At 44.2% G+C, this 12,389-nt stretch overlaps 1 long non-coding RNA gene across 2 annotated transcripts in view; it reads right to left on the bottom strand.

Annotated features, from left to right (window-relative positions):
* LOC122550595 (uncharacterized) overlaps nt 1-12,389 on the bottom strand; it is a 53,438-nt gene that overhangs the window by 16,169 nt on the left and 24,880 nt on the right. For both annotated transcript variants that reach the window (XR_015757355.1, XR_006311892.2), the window contains one exon: nt 7,484-7,612. This is a non-coding gene — a long non-coding RNA (uncharacterized LOC122550595). The remainder of the gene's footprint in view (nt 1-7,483; nt 7,613-12,389) is intronic.

The raw sequence follows: 12,389 nt of genomic DNA, 5'->3' as shown, positions 1-12,389 counted from the left end.
GCGGAAACATGTTTCCTGCTGCCAGAGTGTCCAATCCTTTCATAATCTTATACGTCTCAATCAGATCCCCTCTCAGTCTTCTAAACTCAATCTGGACTCAGGAGCCCAGAGCAATGAGCAGAGAATTGGAATCAGAGCCGGCAGCCCAGTGAGGGAGCAGAGAGAGTGTGGGCCGAATCCCAGAATCATGTTACAGCCGTAGTCAGGAGCTCAGTGCGGGGGCAGAAAGAGTGCGGACCTAGTCCCAGGATCGAGTTGAAACCAGAGCCAGCAGCCCATTGTGGGAGCAGAAAGAATGCGGGCCAAGTCCCAGAATCAAGTTACAGCTGCAGTCAGGAGCTCAGTGCACGGAGCAGAGAGAATGCGGGCCGAGCCCCAGAATCGATTTAGAGCAGGAACCAGGAGCCAGAGCGGGAGCAGAGAGAGTGCAGGCCAAGTCCCAGAATCAAGTTAGAGCCGGAGCTAGGAGCCTAGTGCGGGAGCAGAGGGAGTGCGGGCCGAGTCTCAGAATCGAGTTAGAGCCGAAGCTAGGAGCCTAGTGTGGGAGAGCAGAGTGGTCGCAACCAGAGCTTAGAGCAAGAGCAAAGCAAGCATTGGCCAATCGGGGACTCGAGTCATGAAGACGAGGCTGGGATGGAGGCCAGCGTGTGGAGGCAGTGAGGCCTTGTGTTCAGAAGCCCAGCAAGCACAGACTCAGTGGAAAATGTCTTTATGGGCAGCACGGTGGCACCGTGGTTAGCACTGCTCACAGCGCTGGAGACCTGGGTTCAATTCCTGCCTCAGGTGACTCTCTGTGTGGAGTTCTCCCTGTGTCTGCGTGGGTTTCCTCCCACAGTCCAAAAATGTGCAGGTTAGGTGAATTGGCCAAGGTAAATTGCCCGTAGTGTTAGATGTAGGGGTATGGGTGGGTTGCGGGTCGGTGTGGACTTGTTGAGCCAAAAGGCCTGTTTCCACACTGTAAGTAATCTAATCTTGACTACTTTGAACATATTTTTTATTTTCATTCGGGACTTATTAAACTCTGTATTCCCATGCTAGCCTATTTTCTTTTAGTATTTCAGTTCTGTAACAACACTTAAAGTACATGTACCTAGGTACCCTGTACCTAAGATAGTGCCAAGAGGGGACATTACAAACATATCATTCGAGTGCAGGTGACAATAAAAGGTATTCTATTCTATTGCCTTAGTATCTCTATATTGCTATAGACAAACTGTCTACTAACGGTCTTTGCAATATTTAACCTTTTCGTCCTTGTCGTATCTCCTGAAATCATTAATTGACATTGAGCAATGTTTTCTTGTTTTCAATTCTTGTATTCCTTTTGCCAAACCATGGTCCAGTCTCTTTTTCTTTTGCATACTTAAACATTTTTTTTATTTGTCCACAGACTTATCTGTGGAACACATTGCCACAGAAGGCTATGGAGGTCAAATCATTGAATTTCATTCAGACAGAGCTTATTGATTAGTAAGGGAATCAGGGGTTACAAGGAGAAGACAGGAGAATGGGGTTAACAAACATATCATCATGATTTAATTGCAGAGCAATCTTAATGGGTTGAATGAATTAATGCTGCTCCAACTAAATAGTGGGGGAGGGGATCCAGTTGCATAGAAAATTACAGAAGAAGTTAAAATTGGGAGGGCTTTGCAAAAGTTAATAAATTTTCCAGAACAAGTAATGTCGTGGATATCACAGAGATGTGTTTGCATGGGATCGGGGCTTCGAACTAAATATCCAAGGACATGTATTATATTGAAAGGATAAGCAAATGGGCCGAGAGGATAAGGTTACATTATTAGTAAGAAATGAAATAGAATTGGTAGCAAAAAGCAATGAATAGTTGGAAGGCATAGAATCTGTGTGGGTAGAGTTGAGGAACTGCAAAGGAAAAAAACCCTGATGGGAGCTGTGTACAAACCTTCTAGCAGTTGCCAGGATGTAGGGCAGAAAATAAATCAGGAAACAGAAACGATGTGTAAGAAAGGCACTACTGCAATAATCATGGGGGACTTCAATATGGAGGTGGACTGGGAAAATCAGGTTGGTAACAGATTCTAAGAAAATGAATTTGTGAATGTTAACAAAATTTTTGTTTGGAGCAGCTTGCCACTAGAGAACAGGCAATTCTGGATTTGGTGATATTTAATGAGGCAGACTTGATTAGGGAGCTTAATGGGAAGGAACCCCGAGGGGGCAATGGCCATAATATGATAGAATGCACCTTGCAGTTTGAGAGAGAGAAGCTGAAATCAGATATAACAGTATTACAATTGAATAAAGGTAACTGCAAAGACATGAAGGAGAAGCTGGCCAGAGTTGATTGAAAGACAAGACTCACAGGGAAGATGGTGGAGCAGCAATGGCAGAAGTTTTGGAGGGTAATTCAGGAGGTACAGCTAAAATTGTGGGTGGCATGGTGGTACTGTGGTTAGCACTGCTGCCTCACAGCGCCAGAGACCCCGGTTCAATTCCCGCCTCAGGCAACGACTGTGTGGAGTTTGCACATTCTCCCCGTGTCTGCCTGGGTTTCTTCCGGGTGCACCGGTTTCCTCCCACAGTCCAAAGATGTGCAGGTCAGGTGAATTGGCCGTGCTAAATTGCCCGTAGTGTTAGGTAAGGGGTAGATGTAGGGGTATGGGTGGGTTGCGCTTCGGCGGGGCAGTGTGGACTTGTTGGGCCGAAGGGCCTGTTTCTACACTGTAAGTAATCTAATCTAATTCATTCCAAGAAAGAATAATCATTCAACAAGGAAGATGAGGAAACCATGGCTGACAAGGGAAGTCAGGAACAGAATAAAAGCAAAAGCATATAATGTGGTGAAGATTAGTGTAAAGCCAGATAATTGAGAAGCCTTTAAAAACCAACAGAAGACATATGAAGATGAAATTTGAGAGTAAGCTGGCTAATAATATAAAAGAAGATTGCAAAGGTTTTTTTAGATATCTAAGGTAAGAGAGAGGCAAGAGTGTGCAATGGACTCTGGAAAATGAGACTGGAGCAATAGTTATTCGATTAGATTACATTGAATTAGATTACTTACAGTGTGGAAACAGGCCCTTCGGCCCAACAAGTCCACACCGACCCGCTGAAGCGCAACCCACCCATACCCCTACATTTACCCCTTACCTAACACTACGGGCAATTTAGCATGGCCAATTCACCTGACCTGCACATTTTTGGACTGTGGGAGGAAACCGGAGCACCCGGAGGAAACCCACGCAGATACGGAGAGAACGTGCAAACTCCACACAGTCAGTCACCTGAGCCGGGAATTGAACCTGGGTCTCTGGCGCTGTGAGGCAGCAGTGCTAACCACTGTGCCACCGTGCCACCCACAACAAAGAGAACAAAGAAATGGCAGAGGAACCGAACAGGTACTTTGCATCACTTTTTATGTGGAAAAGACCTGGAGTATACCAGAACTTCAAGAGAGTAAAGGGGGCAGAGGTGACTGGCCAACATTAAGGAGAATGTGTTGGGGAAGCTGGAAGGTCTAAAGGCAACAAGTCACTTGGGTCAGTAAGACTACACCCCAGAGTTCTGAAGGAGATATGTGAGGAGATTGTAGAGGTATTATTGTTGATTTTTCAGGAATCACTGGAGTCAGGGATGGTCCCAGGCGACTGGAAACTGCCTAATGTATCATTCCTGTTTAAGAAGGAAGGGAGGCAGAACACGTAATTATAGTCTGAACTTGGTTGTTGGGAAGATTTAAGAGTTCATTATTAAGGATGAGATTGAGGTGTTCATGGAAGTGAGCTGAAAATGTGTTGCTGGAAAAGTGCAGCAGTTCAGGCAGCATCCAGGGAACAGGAGAATCGACATTTCGGGCATAAGCCCTTCTTCAGGAATGTTCATGGAAGTGCATGGTAAAATAGGGCTGATTCTTCATGGCTTTGTCAAAGTGATGTCATGCCTGATAAATCAGTTAGAATTCTTTGAGGAGGTAATGAGCAACAAAGGAGAGCAAGTGGACATGATCTATTGGATTTCTAGAAGGCCTTTGATATGTTGCTGTGCAGAAGGCTGCTAAATAAGATAAGAGTCCAAGTGTGTAAAAGGCAAGGTACTGGCATGGATAGAGGATTGGCTGACTGGCAGAATGTAGACAGTTGGGATAAAGGGGTATTTTTCAGGATGGCAGTTGGTGATTAGTGGTGTTCTGCAAGGGTCAGCATTGGAACTGCAACTATTCACATTATACATGAACAATCTGGATGAAGTAAATGAAGGCATTGTTGCTAAATTTGCAGGTGTTACAAAGATAGCTGGAGGGACAGGAAGTGTTGAGGAGTGGGGAGGCTACAGAAGGACTTGGATAGGTGAGGAGAGTGGGCAAACAAGTGTCAGATGGAATGTTGCAAACTGAGATTATGCACTTTGGTAGGAAGAGTAGAGGTGTAGACTTGTTTTTAAAGTCTGAAAAAAGCTTTGGAAATCTGAAGCACAAAGTCGTAGGTCTGGATTTTCTTCAGGTGAACATGCAGGTTCAGTTGGTAGTTAGGAAGGCAAATGTAATGTTACCATTCATTTCAACAGGGCTAGAATACAAGAGCATAGATATACTGCTGAAGCTGTACAAGGCTTGGATCAGTCCATGTTTGGAATATTGTGAGCAGTTTTGGCTTTTGGCATTGGACGAGGTCCAGAGGAGATTTACAAGAATGAAGGGCTTATCATATGAGGAGAGGTTGAGGACTCTGTGTCTATACTCCGTGGAGTTTAGAAGGATGAGGAGGGGATCTAATTAAAACTTACAGAATACCGACAGGCCTGGATAGAGAGGATGTGGGGAAGATGTTTCTACTCGTAGTAGAGACTAGGATCAAAGAACACAGCTTCAGAGTGAAGGGACAATATTTTCGAACTGGGGTGAGGAGGAATCTTTTTCAGCCAGAGTGTGGTGAATTTATGGGCCTTATTGCTGCAGAGGGTCATGGAGGCCAAGTCATTAAGTATATCTAAGACAGTGATAGGTAGATTCTTGTTTGGTAAGGGAATCAAGGGTTATAGGAGAAGGCAGGAGAATGGGGTTGAGAAACATATCAGCCATGATCACATGGTGGAGCAGAAGTGATGGCTTAATTCTGCTCCTATATCTTATGGTGGAATCGTCAAAGGTAACCAGACTTTCATTACCTTTCTCCAGTTATCTGGCTGGTGCACTAGCTGGGAACCCAACTTTTGGCAGACGACCCCCGAATGAGATTCTCTTTCCTGTTCATTATGATCAGAACATGCATTAGCATCTATCCCTATCAGATCTATCAGATCCTCTCCCTCTGTCTCGAACTCACAGAGTACATCGGTCTCTGATTTACATCATCATTACTACCTTCTATCCTGTTCTCAGTAGTTGGAAGTTATTAATGGATCCCTACTACTTGTGAGCAATTTGCTTTTGTGTTCAGATTTCCATGTTGTATTAGTATAGCTTTGTGATCTGATTTCCATGTTATACTAGTACAGTCTTCCCTTCACATCTATAGATGTTTCCCAGATCTCTTCATTCCCTATGTCCTGTCTCTCATAATATCTAGACCACTAGAACTAAAGTGATCCTCAGGTATTTTTATATTATTTATTGTCAATCTCTATGTTGAATCAAATATTTCTTTTCTTCATTGTAGATTTCTTTAGTGAAAATGGTATATCGCATGGGACCACATCAGCACATTCCTGCTGTTTCACAAAGGAAGACCACTGTTTTAAATGCACTATCATCCCTGAAGCTGAAGTAGGTTGTATCTTTGTATTTTTGCATGTTACATTTATCTAACATATCAAGTGTTTCCAATTAACAGATTAGTTCAAATACTCAATTCCTGTTTTATGGATAATTCCTTAGTATTGCTACCTTTGTTCCTCATTTCTTAGAAACATAAGAACATAGGAACAGGAGTAGGCCATTCAGCTCCACAAATCTGTTCCACCAGTCAGTGAGATCGTGGCTGATCTGTGGCCTAACTCCATACATCTGCCTTTGGCCCATACCTTTGCTAACAAAAGCAATTATCTATCTCTGATTTAAAATTAACAACTGATCCTGCATCCACTGCCATTTGTGGAAAAGAGTTCCATACATGCATGTAGAAATGATTCCTAACATTTCTCCTGAATGATCCAGCCCTAATTCTCAGACTGAGCCTCCAGATTCTAAACTCCCCAACCAGTAGAACTAGTTTATCTTTATCTATTCTATCTTTTCCTGTTAATATCTTGACAATTTTGATTAGATCACCCCAAGCCTTCTAAATTCTGGAGAAACAGGCTTAATTTGTATAATCTCCCTCCATAGCTTAACTCCTGAAGTCCAGGTATCATTCTTGTTTCATTTGCTTGCTGCTGCCATTCTACTGCCTAGTATTTTGCCTGGTTCCAAAAGTTGATAAAAGTACGGTCATATCAGATCATCATGCAGTATCTCCCTCTTTGTACAAATGCCAAAGACTAGGACCCTGTCTATATGTGTGACTTACACACAATCGGATAATTTGAATGTAAGCACAGACTCAGGAATACTACTTTTGTTTAGTATTTTATGGAACTTTTCAATTTTTTTTCACTTATGGGACATGGGTGGCACTGACTAGGTCAGCATACATTGCCCATTTCATGTTACCCTTGAGGAGGTCATAGTGAGTTGCCTTCTTGAACTGCTATGGTTCATGTGCTATAGATAGAACCACAAATGCCATTAGAGAGGTATTTCTAGGATTTTTAACCAGTGACACTGAAGAAATGTGGTATATATCCAAGGCAGGCTGGTGAGTGGCTTGGAAGAGAACTTGCAAATGGTGATGTTCCCATGTTTTTGCTGTCCTTGTCATTCTATATCCATGGACATATTCTTCCATGAACTGGGTATCTATCTTATGTTTAGCAAAGGTCAGCCATCTTTCAGCAAAACATCTTTTCGTGTAACTCTTGTCTGTGAATTGGAGTAGAATTGGAAATCCTTGTTTGGTGTCCAAGGCACTTACATCTAGTTTTGAAAACACTTCTAATCTGATTTATCCCAGTAAAGACAAAGTCAACTTAATACCCCATCAACTCTTTGGAAAAACCAGAGTCCACATTTCCATCTCATTCTTCCGTTGATCATAAGATTAAAATCAATAAAAAGAAATAGTGTGTAATTATAATTAGAGAATCTGCAATATGACTCAAGCATTTTGCATAAAGTGCTTCCTGAAGCAGTACATTTGTCACAAATATTTTTATTTTTTATCTTCCCACCAGAAGAGAACTAAATGCTGTGGTGAAGAGTCACTGGACTTGAACTGTCACTTCTGCTTTCTTCCCACCGATGCTCTCAGACCTGCTGAGTTTCTCCAGCAATTTGTGTTTGTATTTCAGATCTCCAGCATCACAATTTTTTGTTTTACTTTAAAGTTAATCCTTTGTTACCATATTATATTGCTGATCACATTTATAGGAGCAGGAGTCAGTCTGTATTCCACAACTGTTTACTTACAGTTACAGGTCAAATAAAAACTTCAGTCTGCTCTCTCCTTCCAAACCCTCCAACTCTCCTTACTGAGGCAAAACAGTCTTTTTTCTTTTTCTTCAGTATCAATGTGTCCATAAATGTTATGGCATACCTCTAGAGCAGATGGAAAAACAGCCCATAAGTATTTAAAGTAGTGTACATCAACTGCTCTCCATTATCTCTGGAGCATGTTCAGATTCATTCTTAAATAGTCAAAAATTAGCAAGTATTAGTTTGGCTAAATTGGAGAAGCTGGGGTTATTTTCCTTAAGGCCCAGGAAGTTTATTAAGATGTTTTCCTAATTAACATGCTCAGAGGTATTGTGACACACCTCTGCAACAGATCAGACTTGAACCCGGGCTTCCTGGCTCAGAGGTAGAGGGACTAGCATTTAACCACAAGACCCTTCCGGCATTTGGATTGACCAACTACAGAGAATCTCATCCTAGTGCATGAAGTAGCAATAACCAGAAGGCACCAATTTAGATATAAATTAGTGTAAGAACCAGGGACAACATGAGACTTGTTTTAGGCATCGAGAGGTTTGCATTTGGAATGCAGAGTCTGGCAGTGTGATTGATTCCTATTCGATAGTAGTGTTCTAAAGGGAATTACATAACTATTTGAAGGAAAAAAAATTGCAGTGATATGGGAAAAGAACAAGGGTTTCTCTGGGTCTAGAAGCAACCTGGAAGCACAGATAATCAATGGTTGGCTTAATAGTTAACACTAATGCCTCACAGTGTCAGAGACCCTTGTTCAATTTTAACCTTGGGCGATTGTCTGTGTAGAGTTTGCACATTCTTTTTATGTGTCTGTGTGGGATTCCTCCCAAAGTCCAAAGATGTGCAGGTTAGGTGGATTGGCCATGCTACGTTGTCCCACAGTGCCCAAGGATGTCTAGGCTAGGTAGATTAGCCATGGGCAATGCAGGATTACAAGGGGGTGGTCTGGTTGGGATGCTCTTCGAAGGAGTGGTGTGACTTGATGGGCTGAATGGCCTGCTTCCACACTGTTGGGATTCTAAGATGCATAGAAGTTAAACACAATTGTTGTCTTGAAAGGTACAGGTATTGCTGTCATTGCCTTGACTAAAGATGGCAGGTTTTAATCATAACCTCTTTGAAATAAAAATATCTCGCATTAATCCTTGCTAAAGCTGAGATAAGTAACCTTCTCCCTAAAGACCCTTAGGGATCCCTTCTCTTTTTTGTAGCCTGCTTTGTGTGGCTTTTCTTCATTCTCCCAGACATGTTCAACAATCTACTCATTGGCACTCAGTTTCGGTTCTGCCAGGACCAGACAGCACTTCACTTCATTACAAACTTGGTCTAAACATGAACAAAAGCTGAACTCAAGTGAGGGTGCATTTAATTTAATTTCACATTAAGGACCGAGAGTGTGGTGCTGGAAAAGCACAGCTGGTTAGGCAACATCTAAAGAGCAGGAAAATTGACGTTTTGAGCATAAGCTCTGAATCAGGAAAGCTTATGCTCGAAACGTCGATTCTCCTGCTCCTTGGATGCTGCCTGATCAGCTGTGCCTTTCCAGCACCACACTCTTGACTCTGATCTCCATCATCTGCAATCCTCACTTTCTCCTCCCTGTCACATTAAGGAGCCTGAGCAAAACTGAAGTTGATGGGAAAATGGAAAATAAATCCTTCAGTGGTTACAGTCATACCGAGCACAAAAGGAAGATGTTTGTATTTGTTGAAGGTCAATCATCTCAATCTCTGGAAAGCTTTGTGGGAGTTTCACGTGAGACTATCCTAGGCCCAACCACATTTAGCTGCTTCATCAATGAACTTTTTTCCATTTTACACCTGAAATGTGCATGGTCACTAATGATTACATGATATTCAGCATCATTCTCAATGCATCTCATCTCCCAGTGAGATAATATATATTTGGCAAATAAATTCCATGCCGCTAAGGTGCCAGACATTGATGATCCTAAACAAGAATCTAATCGTCTTCTCTTCATAATCAGTTGCTTTATCATAGCATAGAAACTCATGGTTAATATACTGGGGGTTACTAAAACTAGAACTGAACTGGATCATATAAATACCAGGAGAAAGTGAGGACTGCAGATGCTGGAGTACCAGAGTTGAAAAATGTGGTACTGGAAAAACACAGCAGGCCAGGCAGTGTCCGAGGAGCAGGAGAATCGACGTTTCGGGCATAAGCCCTTCTTCAGGAATGAGGCTGGTGTGCCAAGCAGGCTGAGATAAAAGGTGGGGGGGAAGGAATTTGGAGGAGGGGGGCTGGGAATACAATAGGTGGAAGGAGGTGAGGGTGAGGGTGATAGGCCAGAGAGGGGGTGGGGGCAGAGAGGTCGAGAAGAAGATTGCAGGTCAAGAGGGCGGTGCTGAATCCGGGGGTTGGGACTGAGATAAGGTGGAGGGAGGGGAAATGAGGAAGCTGGAGAAATCTACATTCATCCCGTGTGGTTGGAGGGTTCCTAGGCGGAAGATGAGGCGCTCTTCCTCCAGGCGTCCTGTGGCCAGGGTCTGGCGATGGAGGAGGCCAAGGACCTGCATGTCATTGGTGGAGTGGGAGGGGGAGCTAAAGTGTTGGGGGGGTTTGGACCTGACGAGGGAGTCGCGGAGGGAGTGGTCTCTCCTGAATACTGATAGGGGTGTAGAAGGAAATATATCCCTGGTGGTGGGGTCTGTCTGGAGGTGGCGGAAATGATGGAGGATGATACGATGTATCCGGAGGTTGGTGGGGGAGGACTAATTCCACTACAGAACAACTCAAATGGCCTCCATCTTCAAAGACTGCAATTTCCCCTCCGACGTGGTCAACGACGCTCTCCACTGCATCTCCTCCATTTCCCGCACCTCTGCCCTTGAACCCCGCCTCTCCAATCGCCACCAGGACAGAACCCCACTCGTCCTCACCTTACACCCCACCAACCTCCGGATACATCGTATCATCCTCCGTCATTTCCGCCACCTCCAAACAGACCCCACCACCAGGGATATATTTCCCTCTCCACACCTATCAGCATTCAGGAGAGACCACTCCCTCCGCGACTCCCTCGTCAGGTCCACACACCCCACCAACCCAACCTCCACTCCTGGCACCTTCCCCTGCAACCGCAAGAAGTGCAAACCTTGCGCCCACACCTCCCCCCTCACCTCCCTCCAAGGCCCCAATGGATCATTTTATATCCGTCGCAAATTCACCTGCACCTCCACACACATCATTTACTGTATCTGCTGCACCCGATGTGGTCTCCTCTACATTGGGGAGACAGGCCGCCTACTTGCAGAACGTTTCAGGGAACACCTCTGGGACACGCGCACCAACCAACCCAACCGCCCCGTGGCTGAACACTTTAGCTCCCCCTCCCACTCCGCCAATGACATGCAGGTCCTTGGCCTCCTTCATCGCCAGACCCTGGCCACACGACGCCTGGAGGAAGAGCACCTCATCTTCCGCCTAGGAACCCTCCAACCACATGGGATAAATGTAGATTTCTCCAGCTTCCTCATTTCCCCTCCCTCCACCTTATCTCAATCCCAACCCCCGGATTCAGCACCGCCCTCTTGACCTGCAATCTTTTTCCCGACCTCTCCGCCCCCACCCTCTCTCTGGCCTATCACCCTCACCCTCACCCTCACCTCCTTCCACCTATTGTATTCTCAGCACCCCTCCCCCAAATTCCCTCCTCCCCACCTTTTATCTCAGCCCACTTGGCACACCAGCCTCATTCCTGAAGAAGGGCTTTTGCTCAAAACGTCGATTCTCCTGCTCCTCGGATGCTGCCTGGCCTGCTGTGTTTTTCCAGTACCACATTTTTCAACTCATATAAATACCAGGCCACAAGAGGAGATCAAAGGGTCAGAATTTTGTGATGAATGATTCATTTCCTGTCTCCGCAAAGGCTTACCACATCTGCTTGCATGAATAAGTGTGGTGGAATACTGTCCAGAGGTTTGGAATGAATAGTCATGAACTTTGAGACCAGCCAGGACAAATCAGCCCACTCTGTTCACCAATTTTAACATTCAGTCCCTTCACCGCTGATGCATAGTGGCAGTGGTGTATACCATCTACAAGATGCACTGTAATGCACCTTCGCGGCTCCTTCAACACCTTCCAAACATGTGACTAATAATATCTAGAAGGTCAAAGGCAGCAGACATATGGGAACATGACCATCTGCAAGTTCTCCTCCAAGCCACATGTTATCCTGACTTGGAACTATATCACCATTCCTTCACTGCTGCAGGATCAAAACCTTGGAATCCCCTTCTCAGCAGCAGTGTGGGTACATATACAAAGAAGGAGGCAGCTGGCTAATACTTTCTCACAGGCATATAGGGATGGGGACCAATTTCTGCTGACATTCATATCCCATAATAGAATGAAGAAAATGAATACTGACTAGACCATGTCTAGAAACATGCTTCAGTTCAAGTTGTTAAATGAACAAAAAAGTATTTAGTGCCAACCAGCCCATTTCCTGCAGTTTATACAAACATCAAGCAAATATAAAAGTGCTCCGGCAACATAGAGAATTGCTCCAGAAGCCAGAATAAATAATCCAACTAACCTGTAAGTTCATAGTCCCTCTAAATAATTTTATGGGGTTCCTTTATTCTGCTCAACGTCATAGTTAGCCATGCAAGGCATTGGCCGGAGCGTAAAATGGCAGTGTTGGTATTTGATCCGCATTGTTACCTGATTCATGAACACGGTGTCCAATATCATTTGAATTTCTGTTTTTGTACAAAGGGAAATTCCATCCCCTGGGTGCTTTTGCCTAAGTCTATAAAAGTGTATCTTTGTTAATGACAACAATGAAACACAGAATTCTTAAAACCACCCTTAAATGAACACAGCATGCTGTCACAGCATGAAACTCCAGCAACAT

Source organism: Chiloscyllium plagiosum, unplaced genomic scaffold, assembly GCF_037043375.1.
Source record: "Chiloscyllium plagiosum isolate Xiang-an unplaced genomic scaffold, Cpla_swu_hap1 HiC_scaffold_6, whole genome shotgun sequence".
Taxonomy (NCBI): domain Eukaryota; kingdom Metazoa; phylum Chordata; class Chondrichthyes; order Orectolobiformes; family Hemiscylliidae; genus Chiloscyllium; species Chiloscyllium plagiosum.
This window is presented reverse-complemented; position numbering and strand designations above follow the sequence as displayed.